The following is a 19,279-nucleotide window of genomic DNA, read 5'->3' as shown; positions in this document are numbered from 1 at the left end:
AACCTGCATGTCTTTGGACTGTGGGGGAAACCGGAGCACCCGGAGGAAACCCACGTGGACACGGGGAGAACATGCAAACTCCACACAGAAAGGCCCTCGCCGGCCCCGGGGCTCGAACCCAGGACCTTCTTGCTGTGAGGCGACAGCGCTAACCACTACACCACCGTGCCGCCCGCCGGGTATCTATAAAAATGGATATTTATTTATGCGGTTGCACCCATCATTTACACGTAAACGGAGGTTTCAGTCGCTGAAAACGGCTGCTTTCAAAAACTCCGGGCAAAGTGGAGATTTGTGAAAACTGTTTTCATGCCTGCGTGTAAATAGTGGAAAACAGAGTTTTCTCCGTGTTATGGGGAAATCGGAGTTTTAGCATTGTGATCTGACAGTCCCTCCTCCTTGGCTTTCAGATGTCTGGTTGGCTTTCTATTTGTTTGACATGTTTTTGACAGCCTTCCCTGGCTGTTTTTGAGCATTGTGTAAACGGAATTATTTTCTAGTACGAGGAGGAGAAGATGCCCGTTTTCATAAATACCCGGCTACGTGTAAACGAAGTATTAGCCATTTAATTATTCTCTTCGAACAAAGTTTCTGAAGTATCAAATCAAGTTTGAGCGTTTGACAAAAATTCAGCCAGTCATTGACCAATATTTTGGTTAGAAGGCATTGTATTTTCTTCTCAAATCACACATAAAAGATATTTATTCTATGGACATATACTGTACTGTAGGTGGCACAGTGGTGTAATGGTTAGCACTGTCTCCTCACAGCAAGAAGGTTCTGTGTTCGAGCCCAGTGGCCAGTGGGGGCCTTTTCTGCATGGAGTTTGCATGTTCTCCCTGTGTCTGCATGGGTTTCCTCCAGGCTTCCCCCACCGTCCAAAGAGAGACAGTTAGGTTAACTGGCTACTCTAAATTGTCCATAGGTGTGAATGTATGTGTGACTGACTGAGAGGAGAAAACAACTATAATAATCCAGTAGAAGGCAATGGGAAACCACTACTGTAATCCTTCCCTAGAAACTTTGATGGCTGAAGCTGTGAGAATGGACCTGCCATCAGGTAGAACACTCAAGAAGAAGAAGAAGATATAGGTGGGGTTTACATTAGACCGTACCAGCGGATCATCAGATCAACATTTTTAAAAACGATTCATGTGCACACAGCAACGCCAATACACGATTCGCGTGCACACAGCAACGCCAATACACGGATACGCTAATCACATGACTAATTTGGCACGTAAGTTGAAATGAGTCAGTGCGGCTCATCGCTTCCTCCTCAGCGGCTGCGCTCCAAATCACTCCGCCCTGAACAGCGAGTGCCCTCTGGAGGGTGCGCACTCCGGCCCTGCGCAGCTCACAGAGCGCGCGAGTGTAGTGCACGAGCAGTGATTCGGGACTGAGCCGCTGTGCGCAAGTCACTTACCACTTGCAAGTGGAAGGATGGCAAGCCTAAAGACCATCATAACTACACAATGGGCAGTATTTGCATCAGTATTTGCAGTATTTTCATACTTTTATACTCTTTAATAAAAGGTGATACAAGGCAGAAGTCCGCGCCGTTTTTCAGCAGTCGCGTCACATGACCAACGCCAGCGAATCAGGAAGGTGGCTGTCACAGTGACGTTGTCCAATGACGACGCCAGCTAGAGCTCAGCACAGCGTATCCGCGTATTCTCAATGTTTACACAGCACCAGATCAGACACGATCTGGATTGAATACGTGGACCCTGGCGGATTCCCGTTTCCCGGCGTTTCCAGGCGTTTTAATGTAAACGGACAGTGCATCCGCGAAGAAAAGGAGACAGATACGGTCTAATGTAAACTTGGCCATAGTGTACTAGAAATTCCTGTGTGGTGGCACGGTGGTGCAGTGGTTAGCACTGTCGCTGCACAACAAGAAGGTTCTGGGTTTGAGCCCAGTGGCCGACAGGGGCCTTTCTGTGTGGAGTTTGCATGTTCTCCCCATGTCTGTGTGGGTTTCCTCCATGTGCTCCGGTTTCCCCCACAGTCCAAAGACATGCAGGTTAGGCTAATTGGTGGCTCTAAATTGACCGTAGGTATGAATGGTTGTTTGTCTCTATGTGTCAGCCCTATGATGATCTGGCAACTTGTCCAGGGTGTACCCTGCCTCTCGCCCACAGTCAGCTGGGACAGGCTCCAGCTTGCCCACGACTCTTCACAGGATAAGTGGTTACGGATGATGGATGGAAATTCCTGTGTGTCCTGGCTGTCAGCATAGTGATTTGTCCATCCTTGATCAAACTTACTGATGTTCTATACTGCAAAACACATTTTAGTGGACATAAGTGAAAGCAGCTGGATAACATCTTGAAGACTCAGGAGCTTCATTAGTTCTGAACAGAAGACTCCCACCCCCACCACCACCCCTGCGTAAGTGGTAAAATATCTTCAAGATTGGGCCACTCATCCAGATCTGTTGACTATCTCGAGGCAATTCAAAGACCTGATTGACTGAAAGTCTTCACGGAAGCCATATACCCTCCGTGGGTACTTAATTCTCAACCCCCAGCAGTGAGTAGTCTTTTCACAACTGGGCATCAAACCCAATTTATAGTATTGGAAGCCAGATCTATGTTTGGAGCTTCTTAGCTGGTTGGACTATGCAAGAAACCTGTTCTGTTCTAGATGCTAGTATACACTGAGAGCTGTAGGAGGCTCATGACCTGTTTGAGGTATACTTGGAATCAAATAAACACATAATTGTGAGGACATTAAACAAGCCTGAGAAAATGAATGTTAAGGCTTGATGTATTCATTAGTAAACTGTTTCAAATATCTGTAGAGCTATTAGTGAATGATATTTCCTGACAACTGGGCTGAGAAGAGAAAAAGAGAAGAAGAAAAAAACACCTAAGAACAAAAATGTAGAATAATTAGCAAATCCCTGGGGCATGGATTAAAAATCCTGGTTCAAAGAGTTACATTACACAAACCCTAAAGTAGGCGTATCAGGTGAAAATTCAGATTCAGTCCAAATTGCTTGAAACTGGTCTCACTGAATTCAGAATTGAATGCAAAACAATATACCTTTTACAGAATTAAAATATGTTTATCTGTTCTTGAGAAATTACAAATCCAAGATTGAAAAAAATGGCTTAATTTTTAGAAAACTGACAAAATATTCTGTATGAGGATCACATGGTCCAAAATGGGCCTCATTAACCAATGAGATCAAATGTTTTTACTTAATAACTTTTCTATTTTTCAAGATATGTACTTTGAACTTGGCAGGGACATAGATGATTGTATACTGAATACAAGGTTTGAAAAATTAGTAAAAACAAATTATGCAAACTAGCATTTAATTTGTATAAATTATGTAAGACATTAAATCGATACACTCAATAAAAAATAAAAAAGATTATTTCTAATACCCTCTTTGTGCTCTGTAGGCCTTTGTATTTCTCAAAAGTAGGGCCGACTAGTGTTCATTTTAAAGAATATAAATGATTAATATTTACAGCTTTCAAGGCTAACCTCGAAAAAACTGTGTGAGCCACATCCAATCAACAATTCCAATTAATTGAACTGAAATTGACACTCGCATTTCTGACTTCCGGTATGTTTTAATCTTATTCTGACTACTAAGATCTCAATATTTTGCATCAAAACAACTCCAGTTACATTCTAAAATAGTTATTTATTTCCATGAATCAGTTTGATTTGAAAAAAAAATAAGTAGGTAAAGCTATGAAAACTCACCCTAAAATCTCCCATGAATCATAACATCAAAACTAGCTGACAGAAAATTTTGCTGAATACTTCATCAGAAACAGTGAAAACTAGAGAACATCCCTATAAAAGTTATCTGATTGATCTTCACGAGTAACCCAGTTGGAAACCGATCAGAAGAGAGAGAGCCTGGGCGCTTTCCCGTGACTCAAAAAGCACCGGCAGTTTCCCGACGTCATGCAGGCAGAGAATGTACTCTGTTGTACCAACTTCAACCTGCCGTTACTCCCAAAGTACTGAACGGATCTTAACAAGATACATTTCTTTGGAAAGCAGAAATTATAAGCTTTTAAGTGATAGTATTCACAATCAAAATATTCAACAGTTAAGCAATGACAGATTTGGAAACTTTGATGAGCGTCTACATGCACAATTTTCACAGCACAGCCAGCAAGCGTCTGATATGCCTACCAAAAGATATAAGGACAAACATGTGGCTTGTTAGTGTGCCCCTGAGGTCTGAATTGAGAACTTTGGTAGTAGAGGAATGATGAAATTTGGGGGGGGGTGTGGTTGTGAGAACTTGTACAAATTGTGGAAATTACATGGTGATTTTCATTGAGGTTTACACTGTACACAACATGAAGAGATAATAAAAATGTGGAATAAATCCCTGAAGTCTGTTAGTTCTTACTGTTACACAAGACAAACTTTAGGATATAAGGACCAAACTGTTGACTCCTAGTGAGTCCCAGAGGTCTGAATCGAGAACTTTGCTAGTAGAGGGATGTTGAAACTGTGCCCTGAGGGTTTCACTATACCAAACATAGAGGCATAAATAATTAAGATGTTAACTGGAAGGAACATCCCTGCGGATTTGATTAAAATGTTGGTTTAAAACATCAGTTTGCTTTATTGAAAGCCACCACTGGCAGTGTGCCACTGCCCACAGCTCACAGCCCACATGTAGGTCACTTAGAGCCTTGTGTCATTAGTGTGATCGAGTAGCGCTCGCCTCTGGAGCAACACTTTGCAGAAGTGGGTCAGATTTTTGCCAAAGCATCTGGAAGATCAACGAGGGAGGAGTAGTTGGAGAGTCGTGTTCGGCAAAGTATTAGTACAGACCAGAATATCACCTCTGTTTCCCTGGAGACTCCAATTCTGAGAGACTTGGAGCTCGTGGTATGATAGCAAATGAATTTTCAGATAACCAAACACATAAACACCTGTTTCTCTTTGTTTGAAAGGAAAGTGATTAGTTGGTGAGGAGTGATTGATGCACTCTTTTATTACATTAGCTCCTCCCACATGTGCTTAGTCGCCTCTGGGGAGGGGAGGAAATGGAGCATGCTATGTAGGTCAAGAAAAAAAAACATCTTTATTCTTTTCAGAATCTTCTTTCATGAAAAACTGGATCTCTCTCTCTCTCTCTCTCTCTCTGTTATGAATGAAAGATTGAAGCCGTTACTGCAATGCTGCAGGGCTGCCAAGATTGGTGTAGGCGCATGATGAAAATGATAACGCATACACAACAGATATTCTTTTTGACTCTTGCTTGTGCCCTGAGGGATAGCTTTGATATGCAAGTCAGGTGGATGAGTAGGTTGGTGTGTTACACGCTGTACATCTATTCATCGCAGGAACCCACTAACAAGACTAGCTATACTTGTTATTGTGTTCTCTCTACATAATCGAGAGCACAACATAATTTTCCTTGAAGAAACCAAGACTCGCTGATTGAGCAGTATGAAACAGGCACAAATACTTTATTGAAATTGGAAATACGTGAATGCTGTAGTGATAGGAATGCTTTGAACACAGAGATGAATGCTAATTTGGCGTCAATGCTAATAGGATTCAAATGAATGCTGTATTGATGTACAATAGAGAAGAAGTCACAGTATCGGCTTTAGCCTTCGGTTCCCATGAATACATATAGATTGTGTTCTCATTAGTTTATCTCCCCAGGCTTTTCGACTTGCAGTCATGATGATTTTTGTAATAACACCCTACCCACTGTCAGAAAATGACTCTGTTTTGAACTGAAGTTGTTTTTCAGGTGATGTTGAGTTATCGAGCATGTCTCTTAATTTTATTCCCCCTCTGAGCAAACTGCAGTGTGTCATTGTAGTTGTGTCTTTCATTGATTCATTAGGTTTTATTTATTTATGGAGCCTAATTACTTGCAGGAATTTTCATTCTCTCTGTTCACTCACTTGAAGTCTCGTCCCGCTTATTCTTCTGATAAGGGTTGCCAAGTCTGAGTGAGAAAAACAATCCAAATGTCATGAAAACTCAAAATATGACCCTTGTGAATCCTGTATATAGCTCAAAATAATGAGAACACGGGATCACAGGGCTTTCCCGAAAGCGCAGCTACATGGCGCTCTGCTGCACTGTACGACGTCAATGCTGCGCTGTCACTTGCATACCAAAAATTTTTTCAAAAATCAATAAGTTCAACAATGCAGAGTACTTTCCACATGTAAATATCTCCTATTCCCCTCTGAAAATGAGTAATAACTACAAAAATAGGAAGATGTTGTAATATATAGGTCTAGACTATCCTGGTACTCAACCCAGTAGTGAAAATAAAGGGTTTCACTGCATGCACTAAGGGGTCATCCATAATTTTCATCATTTTCACGAGCGTACAAACCGTACGCAGGGGGGAGGGGGTTAATGACCAGGCGTACACTTTTTAAAAATGAAAAAATGATGATCCGTCAATGTGCGAATCGGCGGCCGCCATGTTAAAAATTTCGCGCCACATCGGTGTTGCCAGCGAGCTCTACACGCTTTCTTTCTTCAGTACAACAACAATGGCTGACCCAGATTTTGACCGCATTTACAAATTTGTGAATAACAGAAATACCGCTATTCACAAGACTCCTTCAAATGAGTACAAGCAGTTTTTAAACACTTATTGTTTCCTGCATTCATCTGAGAGGAGGAAGCCTTACTTCCAGTGTTGTCAGATTGGGCGGTTTACCGCCCAGTTGGGGGGGGGGGGTCAAGTGCATTTTGGCAGGTTTTTAACATATTTTGGGCTGGAAAACATCAGCAGTATCTGGCAACACTGCTTACTTCCGTGTATACGTTCAAGAGAAGCAGCATGTATGATGTGCGAGTCAGTGTTTATATAGGCTTAAATTCTGTTACTGAAAGTGTGTTATGTTTACAGTGAAGGACTGTGTGCACTTTACATTATTTTTTTTTACTTAATACAAGAAATTAATGGATGCCAACATTTTTGCCAAAATGGTATTTTATTTTCCATTGTTTCGGCAGCTTCAGCATCATACTGTGAAATTCTGTTCAAATTGTTTTTTTTTCTTCTATGAAGCCTGAGCCATTTATTTTATTAGTTTATAATTATTGTTTAATTTAGTCGTCAGGAGAGACTGCCTGCACACAGTACTAGTATTAATAGTTTTTTTTTCTTACATGAAAGCTGAGGCATTTATATTATATTTTAAGGTAACTTCATGTTGTGCTGTGAGGTTCTATGCACTTTAACTTTTGAACCAACAGGTGCATTTGGATAAGTAAAGCCTATTTTTCTGCATTTTTGTAGTCCTGGTAATCTTTTATATTGGTAAAGTTGTTTATTGGACCATTTCTCAGTGTCTTTGTTTTTTTAATCAATAGTTTTTCAGTAATAACTTAATATTTAACATATCACTCAATTTTAATCACAAAAAGAGAAAATCGCAACAATTTCTCGCAACTTTCACTTCCTCCCGCAATGTAATCGCAACAAAAACCTAAAAAACACCACAACTTTCATCGCAATTTTTTGGAAAACCCCCGCAACATCAGACATTTTAGCCCGCAACAATCACAAAAAAGGCCCTCGGAATCCTGGGGGGACTGAAAAATGAATCGCCTGCTTTCTATGAAAACTTCTGGACCCGTCTTGTCTTCTTTTCTTCTCTTGTGAATCTTTGTATTGTCCTGTCATCTGATTTTAATAAAAAAGTAATACAAGACATGGTTTTATTTTGAATTCCTATTCCACGTAGATCCATCATTTTTTTTCCGCTAATGTACACTTTTGGGGGGAGGGAGGGGGGTTGCTCAAAAGTCTACTCTTTGTAGACTCATGATAATGATGAAAATTATGGATGACCCCTAACTGCCATTCACAACCATATGAGACCGACCCAAATGACTAGAATTTAGCCCCTAACTGAAGCTACTTCAGTCCAAGTGAATCACCCTTAAATTAATCTGTAGTGTTCCTCCACAGAGCAGGCCATTCAACTAAATGAATGTAGCAGACGTATGATTCCTCAAATGCAACACTTTATTAAGAATTAATTTCAATATAAAAATATATTTAAAACATGCAACTGTAGCTCCAGTATAACCTGTATGAATTGGACCTCAAGAGGCAGCAGTGTAGCAATGCGACATAGGCTCAGTCCCCCTAACCCCACAAACCAAACAAATAATCACAGCACTCTACAGCAAAAGCCAAATAAAAAAATACAAGCCCAAATAATAAATACACACTCAATAAAACCTGTTACAAGAGACACCCAAATGAAAATAACTCACAGCCAACAAAAAACAAGATATGCATATAAGCCAGTACACTTGCCTCCCCCAGATGTAATTACCCAAGCCAGTACTGAGAGGTTACAGTGCAATATCAACAAAAAAAACCCCTCAAATTATCCAAAATCAAAATGGACTTATCAGACAACACAATACAAACACAGAACAAACAAACAGACACACAAACAAACAAACCAACACTCAAGCACAACACAACTGATACAAAACACAGACAACACCATTCACACTCACACAAGCAGGAGACACGTCACCACACACGCACAACATAGACACCAAACATACCACAAGCACACCAAGCCGCCATACAATGGCCCACAGGAAAAGTGGAGAGCAGCGGCCTTAAAGACCCGTAAAGGTAGTTTAGAAACGCTAAGCCGAGTAGCAGAAGATGGCAGTAGAAAGCAGCAACCGCATGCAGCATATGTAGCAAGCCGAATCGAAGCAGCAAAGCGGCAACAGCGAAGCAGCAAAGCAGCAGCCAACAAGTTTCATAGTTGCTGTGGTCAGCACAAGGCTAAGAGCTGACGTGGCAAAGTGCACAAGGAACGAAGGCCAGTGATCTGCTCCAGTACAAAAGCAGTTCTTGCCCTCTTTCTTCTTTTCTTGCATGACATTTTCCTTAATGGAGCTGAGCTGCTGCAGTCTGCAGGTCGCCAGGTGCCTCTGATGCTGTTCTTTGAGGCACGCGTTCTCCTCGCACAGCTCATGCACTTGGCATTCGAGTTCCTCAATGCAACCCTTCTGCTTCTCCAGCAACTCCTGCTGGGTCTCAATAATGTTATTGAGCTCCTTCAGGTACTCAGCCGCCTTGCTGGGGTTTTCCGTTGCGTTTTCCATGTCTCCGTGCGCGAGGCGTCCGTCCACAGGGACAGGTTTGTGGACGCCACAGCGCGCTCACGCACAGGCTGTGTCCCAATCCACCACCGTCGCCGCTGCGCGCTCTCCACGCAACCGTGAGCTGCAATCACAACACCTGTGCCTTAAAAAGGCCAACTGCACTAATGGCTAAATTAATGCCACGCCCCCGTTCTCACCTCCATTGCGCTTCGTCCTACCACACATACATAAAACCACATTCTAGGTGCTGGTCACTAGATGGCGCTGTTGCATGATTTGACCTTGATTCTGTTCCTGGCATTCTGGAATTGGAAAATGAAGGTGTGTTACAAAGTATTTTCATTTCAAATCTAATTTTGCCGTTTAATTTTGCCCCCTGCATATTTGACAAGGTCAAAAACAGCAAATTGTATTCATGTTGAATTGTGCCTAAATCAGCCCTAGATGCCACCAGGATGCACCATTTGAAGTCTTGAATTTCAAAATTTTTAGGGTGGAGCATGCCCCTTGACCCACCTAGCAGCCTTTGGGGCCCTCCAGTCAGGGCCACATCAGTAACACCGCTCTGTTATTTTTTTTTTCTGGAGAAAGCCCTGGATCACATGTTTTTTGTTTTTTTTCTTTTTTTCCCCCATGGGCTTCCTTAGGGCTCTCTGGTTTTCTCCCACTGTGTAAAAACATGCTGGTAGGTGTATTGGCGACACCAAATTTCCTTTAGTTGTGAATATGTGTATGCACTGTGCTCTGTGATGAACTAGATTCCCTTCTCAGGTGTATTCCCTTCCTCATGCCAAAGTGTTCCTGGGATTCGTTCTGGATCCACCGCAACCCTGACCAGAATGAAGCAATTACAGAAGATACGGCTCACAAAACACTGATTTTAATCCAGTGAATGCACAACATTCAACCTGCAAAACAATTATGGATGGCAGGCAGTGTTGTTGCACCAAAGTTATAGAATTCACTTCCACAGAACCTCCAAGAAAATCTTCCCCATTTCCTGCTTCAAAACACAAATAAAAAACCTATCTCTTCTCTCACTGTTATGACTCCATCCATTATCTGTAATACCACTTATCCATCAGGATTGTGTGTGTGTGTGTGTGTGTGTGTGTGGAAGCTGGAGCCAATCCCAGCTGACTTTGAGTGAGAGGTGGGTTACACTCTGAGCAGGTCACCGGTCTATTGCAGGGCTAACAGAGAGACAAACAACCACTTGCACCTATGGCCAGGTTCAAGTAGCCTGTTGACCTAGCTCCAGCTCCTTTCATATAATGCTTTCCATCACTTCATCCTTCATCTCAAGAAGAAGAGAAGCCTTTAATTGTCACACGTACACTCAAGCACACAGTGAAATTTAACCTCTGCATTTAACTCATCTGAAACATTGAACACACACACACACACACACACACACACACACACACACACACACAAGTGAGCAATGAGCACACAAACATACCCAGAGCAGTGGGCAGCTATGCTACAGTGCCCGGGGAGCAGTTCAGGGTTCGGTGCCTTGCTTAAGGGCACTTCAGCCCAAGGCCAACCCATGTCAACCTAACTGCATGTCTTTGGACTGTGGGGGAAACCGGAGCACCTGGAAGAAACCCATGCAGAGGGAGAACATGCAAACTCCACACAGAAAGGCCCCTGTTGGCCACTGGGCTTAAATCCAGAACCTTCTTGCTGTGAGGCGACGGTGCTAACCATTACACCACCGTGACGCCCATTCTGTTAACTATGTGTTACTTAAGAATTGTTTATTATTCCGATTTAGAATGACCTGGATTTGAGAAAGACTATATATATATATATATATATATATATATATATATATATATATATATATATATACACAACACACACACACACACACACACACACACATACACACACAGAGGTGGACAGTAATGAAATACATTTACTTGAGTACTGTACTTAAGTACACTTTTTGAGTATCTGTACTTTACTTGAATTTTTTTTTGGAAACTTATGACATTAACTTCACTACATTTGAAAGGCAAATATCATACTTTTTACTCCACTACATTTCTGTCAAGGTCCTCGTTACATGTTACTATGAAGCAGCTTTGAAAGCGGAAGTTTTTGTCTTTTCTTTTCTAAAACATGATTGTTTATTTTTGCAGGTGACACTGAGACAGACAATCAGTAATCACTAGGGTCACGTCACGTCCATAGACTGTATAAAATCAATGATTTCTCAGCAGCATTATTTGAACAAGATCAGTTGACGGCAGAATGTAAGGAGGTGGTTCTTCTGGAGAACGCACGCACTCATGGCCCATGAACCCATGTTTCAGTTTTCTGAAAGGATTAAAGATTTGTTTTGTTTGAAATGTTTGCTTTGTTTGCCTAAAACGAACCACATCACAGCCTATAAAAACTCGCCGTCTGACTTGCAGAACCATATTGAGGTATAAAAACGTTTTATTCCAAGAGAAAGCTTGCAACAAAGTTGTCTGTGCTTTTAGAGCTAGTGATAAAGCTGCAATAGCTGTGCAGTCTGGTTCGTCAAATGACTTTCTATGGATTTGCCCATCAAGTTGGCAGAGCATTGTCCACGGCTCATGTTTACACATAGCTAGTTAACTTGGACACTGTTAGTTAGCATGTAAAAATGGAGTTATGCTAACATGAATAACGTTAACTTATCTGAAGTCCTTTCAGAAATATGTTTTTGCATAATCTTGCCAAATAAACAATGTAGAAATCTTTCTTTTCTAGTAGCGTTAGCTACCCAGTATGATTTCAAGTTTGAAAAGAGTTTGCTAGCATGTCAGATGGAGCTTCACTGACTAGCTAGCTTAACATTAAACCACCATGATGGCACAGCATGCGTTCATTTTCTGAATTCACATTTCTGTCTTTGGTAACGATATTAGGTTTTGTAAGCATTGTGGCAATAATACAATGATGCGTTGACAGAGCATGTCCTTTTAATACTTAAGTATTTTTTAAAAGCAAGTACTTCAGTACTTTAACTGAAGTAAAAATTTGACTGGACAACTTTCACTTGTATTGGAGTAACATTTGACCAGTGGGATCTGTACTTTGACTTAAGTACTTTGACTTAAGTAATGAAGTTGGGTACTTTGTCCACCTCTGTGTAATATATAAGAGACTAAAATGTCTCTTTTTTTAATCTTAAAACACATCTTCCTTTGCATTTTGTTGTGGATTCTATATTAACTACTTAATCAAGATATGTAAGATCATATATATATGATCTTACATGGTGGTGCGAAGATATGAAGTTTATATTCGAGTGATGAATGTATATTTCATGAGTGAGCAAAGTGAAAGAGTGAAATATTTTGCAAAACGAGAAGATAAACTTCATATCTTTGTCCAACTGTGTAAGGTTCCTCATGTTATATGGACACAAAAAAAAAGAAAAAAACCCTCACAAGTTAATTAAAAAAATAAAAATAAAAAATACACCGGGCGGCACGGTGGTGTAGTGGTTAGTGCTGTTTCCTCACAGCAAGAAGGTCCGGGTTCGAGCCCAGCGGCCGGCGAGGGCCTTTCTGTGCGGAGTTTGCATGTTCTCCCCGTGTCAGTGTGGGTTTCCTCCGGGTGCTCCGGTTTCCCCCACAGTCCAAAGACATGCAGGTTAGGTTAACTGGTGACTCTAAATTGACCGTAGGTGTGAATGTGAGTGTGAATGGTTGTCTGTGTCTATATGTCAGCCCTGTGATGACCTGGCGACTTGTTCAGGGTGTACCCCGCCTTTCGCCCGTAGTCAGCTGGGATAGGCTCCTGCGACCCTGTAGAACAGGATAAAGCGGCTAGAGGTAATGAGATGAGAAAATTAAAAATTGAACCGGTTCGCCATTTTGACGACATGCATCAAGTCAGCAGGAAAATACTGGGAGTGACATCATTGGAGTCAAATATCAGAAATTATTATCCATACAGGCCACTTTTTCCATGGAATAAAAACATGTATTCTATTCCCTTCTAGTGGGTTTATTGATAGCATGCAATATTGTTATTATATTGCTTATCCTCTGTGTATTACGCCACTCTACCCAATGGAGAATGAGCATGCAATATTCTTACAATATTGCATGGTTGTCAAGACAACATAATGTGACATATCGGCAATGTAAAACTTGCACGTTAACTAACGACAGTGACAATTTATAAACAAACATGGCCACCAGGTTTGCTTTGTTAAATATGGAAGATTTTGAGAGAATTTTGGCCTCCGGGTCGCTCTGTTGCATGCAGCTATCGATTTTGATTTTAAAAGTAACTAAGTAAATTACACCGGGAAAATAATAATATTTGGCTTGACTGCGCTGGCGTTGGTCTTCGCTAACACTACACTGGCTGGAAGGTAATTAGACTTCCACACTAACAGCACCGAGTCACAGGTAAGCTAGTATCGGCCTTCGAGAATGTGGATATGAAGAGTGTGTATGTATAATAATAATAATAATAATAATAATAATAATAATATTGGCTAGCTTTTTTTCATGATCTATCAGATATATTCCATTCAGCTAGCACTCGTCTTTAATTTGTTCAATATTATGCTAGCTGAATGGAATATATCTGATATACCACTCAATGCCAGCCAATAATATTTAATTATTATACATTTATTATACATGCAGGACACTTTTTTGATGGAATAAAACCATGTGTTCTATTCCCTTCTAGCAGGTTTCATTCATTTGTTTCGATAGCATGCAATATTAGCATATCGCTTATCCTACATATATTACATCACTCTACCCAATGGAGAATGAGCGCTGAATATGATTTATGATATTGCATGGTTGTCAAGACAACATGAGATCACACATCAGAGCTGATGCGAATATTCAATGAGAGAGTTTTCTGCTGCACATGTGCAGAAGCATTTTATTTGTTTTCCAGCGGTGCCATCGGATGTGGCTGTATAATAATAATATTGGCTGGCTTTTTTCATGGTATATCAAATATATTCCATTCAGCTTGCATGATATTGAACTCATCTTCGACTCTTTCAGCATCATGCAAGCTGAATGGAATATATCTGATATACCACGAAAAAAGCCAGCCAATATTATTTAAATATGTCCCTCAGATCCGCGATGTATTTCGTATGAAAAATGCAAGTTTTTCAACACAAGAAGATAAACTTCCTATCTTCAAGCCAATGTATAATTTACTTTTTTATTATAGAGACACAATCACAAAGTACCCAAATTTGTCAAAACAATTAATTGACTTCCTTACGAGTGACATATAGAGAATTATGTCATGGTTTTGGAGCTCCATGTCCCGGATGTAGCTCGTATAAAAAATACGAATGGTATATTTCCCAGTAAAACACTTGTGTCCATATAATATAAATAAATATATTTCATTCTTCCTTTAACAAATACTTAGACTCCCTTTCTTTATAAGGCCTACTGTGAAAGGTTTTTTTTTTTGGTGAGTGAGTGAGTGAGTGAGTGAGTGAGTGAGAGAGAGAGAGAGAGAGAGAGAGCTTCTGAAATGAGCCTGATTACGGCAGTGATAGATAGGGGAGCAGGAAGTGTATCAGCAGGGTTCTGGAGCCTGACTACTCGGCTTAGCACTAGCCAACCATCAGTCTGATGCGTGTGCGCGCACACACCTCCCTTTATACTTCCATTTCTATCCCTCTTCTCACTCCATCCCCGCTGATTGATGCTCTCTCATTCTTTAAAGCCCCTCTCTCTCTCTCTCTCTCTCTCTCTCTCTTTATGTTCCTGGAGGGCCATATGCTTCTCACTGGTACCCCTACATTCCTCTCCATGGGAGCCCGAGTCACTGAGAGCAGAGTAAATAGTCTGGAGCTTTCATTGCAGCCCAAATTATTCCCTCAGAAATTTCCAATGTGTGTTGGACAGTAGGATCCTGAGATAATTAAAGTTCTGTTATTTATTTATTTATTTATTTATTTAAAAACCAGTCGAAGACCCTGTCCCAGTAGGGACATGCTACAGCAGATGGTGTGTGTTAATATAAGAATTTGAACCAAAGCTGATTTTTACTTTCATTAAAATTTAGATTTTTTTTCCTTTTAAAGATGTTTTTAAATCTCTGTTTACCATTCAAACTATCTTAGAAACATATAACCCCTTCAGATTTTTTCCCCCAGTTTATGATTGTGTTTTTTTAACAAGGTTTCTTTTGTATTGATTTGTTCAGTGTACTGTAGATTACAGAATCAACTTACACCCAGAACATCTTACTTTTTAATGGACATTCCATTCAATGTGCAAGAACAGAAATTCTTTTTTGTACTTTCTTGTTGATTTACCGCAAGGAATTTTCATATCTCAGTAGCTCCTTTTTTTAGCACGTTTCTTTATTATTTTAACATCCCTGATCTGAAGCATCAATTTCAATCAAGCAGATGCGAAATCTTTATGATCCCAGTAATAGGTTTGACACCTCTGACACGTCACACCTGACCCAGCTTGCGAAGAGTTTAATCATGAGTGTGGAAAAAAGAATAAGAGAATAAGAATTTACACCTTGGGATGTCCAGGACTGGTCCTGGGAAATAATTTGATTTAATACAAAATCTACTCCCTAACAACAGGCGAACCACTTCTTGTGTTTATGTTTATGTATATGTTTAGACTGTATAGCGGCGGCACGGTGGTGTAGTGGTTAGCACCGTTGCCTCACAGCAAGAAGGTCCTGGGTTCGAGCCTAGTGGCCGGCAAGGGCCTTTCGGTGTGGAGTTTGCATGTTCTCCCCGTGTCTGCGTGGGTTTCCTCCGGGTGCTCCGGTTTCCCCCACAGTCCAAAGACATGCAGGTTAGGTTAATTGGTGGCTCTAAATTGACCATAGGTGTGAATGGTTGTTTGTCTCTATGTGTCAGCCCTATGATGATTTGGCAACTTGTCCAGGGTGTACCCTGTCTCTCGCCCACAGTCAGCTGGGATAGACTCCAGCTTGCCCGTGATCCTGCACAGGATAAGCAGTTATGGATAATGGATGGATGGATTGTACCATATACCATTAAAGTTTTATAATCTGAGGCATTAGCTCAAGTATATCGCTCTTTACAGTTGTGGTGAGCTGAAAAGCATCTCAGGGTGCACAAGACACCAAACTTTGAGGCAGATGTGCTTCAACAGAAGAAGACTGACACTTTGACACAGGAATCTGAGGCAAGATTGAGATGCTTTTCTGCTCACCGTGTTTGTAATTTACTCTGACTTATTCAAATCCCTTCAGGATGAACAAGTCTGACCGTTGTCCTCTGACCTCTCTTGTCAACAAGATGTCTCTGCTTATAGAACTGGATTTTTTTTTTTCCCCACACTTTTTGGTATGAACTCTAGACACCACTGTGTGCAGAAACCTCAGGAGATCAGTAGTTTTAGAAATGCTCAAACTAAACCTGGCACCAACACTCAATCACTGGGATTACATAAAAAAATTAATAAATCATTCCGGTGTTTGATGTGAACATTACCTGAAGCTCTTGACCTGTCTCTACATGATCGTATGCATTGTGCGGCTGCTGCATGATTGGCTGATTGTATAATTGTGTGAATGAGCAGGTGCCCAAATAAAGTGGCCAGTGAATATCCAGTACCAGTCAAAAGTTTGGACACATGGACTCATTCATAGGTTTTTCTGTATTTTTGACTATTTTCTACATTGTAGAACAAAACTGAAGGCATCAAAACTATGAAATAACATCTGGAACATATATGGAATGATGTGGGAAACAAAAAAGTGTTCAAAAACAAAATATGTTTCATATTTTCGATTCTTCAAAGTAGCCACCGTTTACCTTGATGACGCTTTGCCCACTATCAACATTATCTTAACCAGCTTCATGAAGTAGTCACCTGGAATACTTTTCAATTAACAGGTGCCTCATCAAACGTTAATTAGTGCAATTTCTTGCCTTCTTAAAGGAGAACTGAAGGCATTTTTTTTATGAACAAAATTCTCATCTCAACTCATTTTATTAAATATCGGAATGCATTATGATTGCTATTTTTGTCACTGCTATAGCGAGTTATGAGTGTTTGAAATATGCTATGTAATATATCAGTCCATATGTCAAAGCAATGGCCATAAACGACATTGTAGGACGGAAGTAACGCGTACAGCGGAAATCAAAGTGACCAACATCTGCCAACGTTGTCAAAAGACTCGTGCGTCCTCCTTCGAATGCTGATGTAATCAAGATGGAAGTTTTGTTTGTTTTGATAGCAATCAGGAAAGTTTGAAAAAAGTAAGCAGTAATTGTCATTTAAACTCGGTTTTTGTGCAATATTTCATTTGGAAAACAATTTTCAAAATGGTGGCATTGACACCTGGCTGACACTTCACGTTTCGAAGTCTCGCACAAGTCTCGTGAAGATCACGCGGATAAGCGACGCCTGCCGTGGACCAAACAAACTAAATTCAACACGGCTAAAAACCAAATAGGCCGATAAGTCTCATCTCATCTCATTATCTCTAGCTGCTTTATCCTGTTCTACAGGGTCGCAGGCAAGCTGGAGCCTATCCCAGCTGACTACGGGAGAAAGGCGGGGTACACCCTGGACAAGTCGCCAGGTCATCACAGGGCTGACACATAGACACAGACAACCATTCACACTCACATTCACACCTACGGTCAATTTAGAGTCACCAGTTAACCTAACCTGCACGTCTTTGGACTGTGGGGGAAACCGGAGCACCCGGAGGAAACCCACGCAGACGCGGGGAGAACATGCAAACTCCACACAGAAAGGCCCTCGCCGGCCACGGGGTTCGAACCCAGACCTTCTTGCTGTGAGGCGACAGCGCTAACCACTACACCACCATGCCGCCCAGGCTGATAAGTATAATATTTAATTGCAATTAGTTGCCAATACGAGTCACGATATAAGGTTACTAAAACCGAAAACGTAATTGAATAACACGTTAATTAAGAAATAAAGCAAGTTTAAAAATGACTTCAGTTCTCCTTTGATGCTTTTGAGACCTAAATAGTAAATAATAAAAATACAGTAAATAGCCCTATTCCACAACTGCAGTCATCCATATTATGTCAAGAACCGAACAACTAAGGAAAGAGAAACGACATCCATCATTATTTAAAGGCACAAAGTGTCCTTTTAATACATAAAAATAAAGGAAAAAACATTGAACTGAAAGATGTGTCCAAACTTTTGACTGGTACTTTATATTAAGTGGAGTTTTTTTTTTTTTTTCTCTCAGTAAAAACCAATATTGTGGTGCTGAGTTCCAGCATTTGGATACACTGGAAAAGGCCACTTGGGAAAAATAACAATTTGTTTATTTAAAATGGTGTTGATTTGCCCATCAGGTCATTTCTCATGGCATTTTTATATCGTGGAGATTGAGTGGACTTCAGTCATGTCAGGGCTCAGGCTCTGGCACTTAGTTTGAGATGTAATTGGAGAAGAAAATGTGAATGTGTGTGAAGTGCATTTGTAACCACATACAAAATACTGCGATAAACTAATTATTTTCTACTGCAATGCATCATCGCTTCCTCTCTCTCAAACACACACACATACCACTGAGATGAATTTATAGCGATGCAGCATGATTCAGCCCAATCTGAGCCGCTGTCTGGATACCATCGATACACAGTTCTATAGTTCTCAACCGAGACATTTCCTCCAAGTGCACACCCTTGCTAAGCCCTCCACACCCTCTCTCTCTCACACACACACACACACACACACACACACACACACACACACACACACACACACACACACAGAGTGGAGCTGCAGGTACAGATGCAGTAAACAGACTTTAAGCCACTGTAATTGCTTTGCTAATCCTCTAACTGCAGCTACTGCCTTCAACTGACTCTGACAGCTGGGCACTCTCTCTCTCTCTCTCTCTCTCTCTCTCACACACACACACACACACACACACACACACAAATTTACAGTCACAAACACATACAGAGTTCATTATAATGATTATAATTATAAAGTAATTATACAGCAACAAATTGTACAGCTTTGTACTACAGGATATTGGATTTGAAACAATGTCTGACAAACAACATCAGTTTAAATTTGAAGAATCTACAGTGGTGCTTGAAAGTTTGTGAACCCTTTAGAATTTTCTATATTTCTGTATAAATATGACCTAAAACATCATCAGATTTTCACACAAG

General features: G+C 40.7%; 1 protein-coding gene across 3 annotated transcripts in view; it reads left to right on the top strand.

Annotated features, from left to right (window-relative positions):
- The window catches only part of LOC132871692 (ephrin type-B receptor 1-B), a 940,976-nt gene that overhangs the window by 617,789 nt on the left and 303,908 nt on the right, over positions 1-19,279 (top strand). The window lies entirely within an intron of this gene.

The sequence above is a fragment of the Neoarius graeffei genome, chromosome 23 (genome assembly GCF_027579695.1).
Source record: "Neoarius graeffei isolate fNeoGra1 chromosome 23, fNeoGra1.pri, whole genome shotgun sequence".
In the NCBI taxonomy this organism is placed as follows: domain Eukaryota; kingdom Metazoa; phylum Chordata; class Actinopteri; order Siluriformes; family Ariidae; genus Neoarius; species Neoarius graeffei.
The sequence above is the reverse complement of the archived record's forward strand: the minus strand, read 5'-3'. Positions and strand labels throughout refer to the sequence as shown.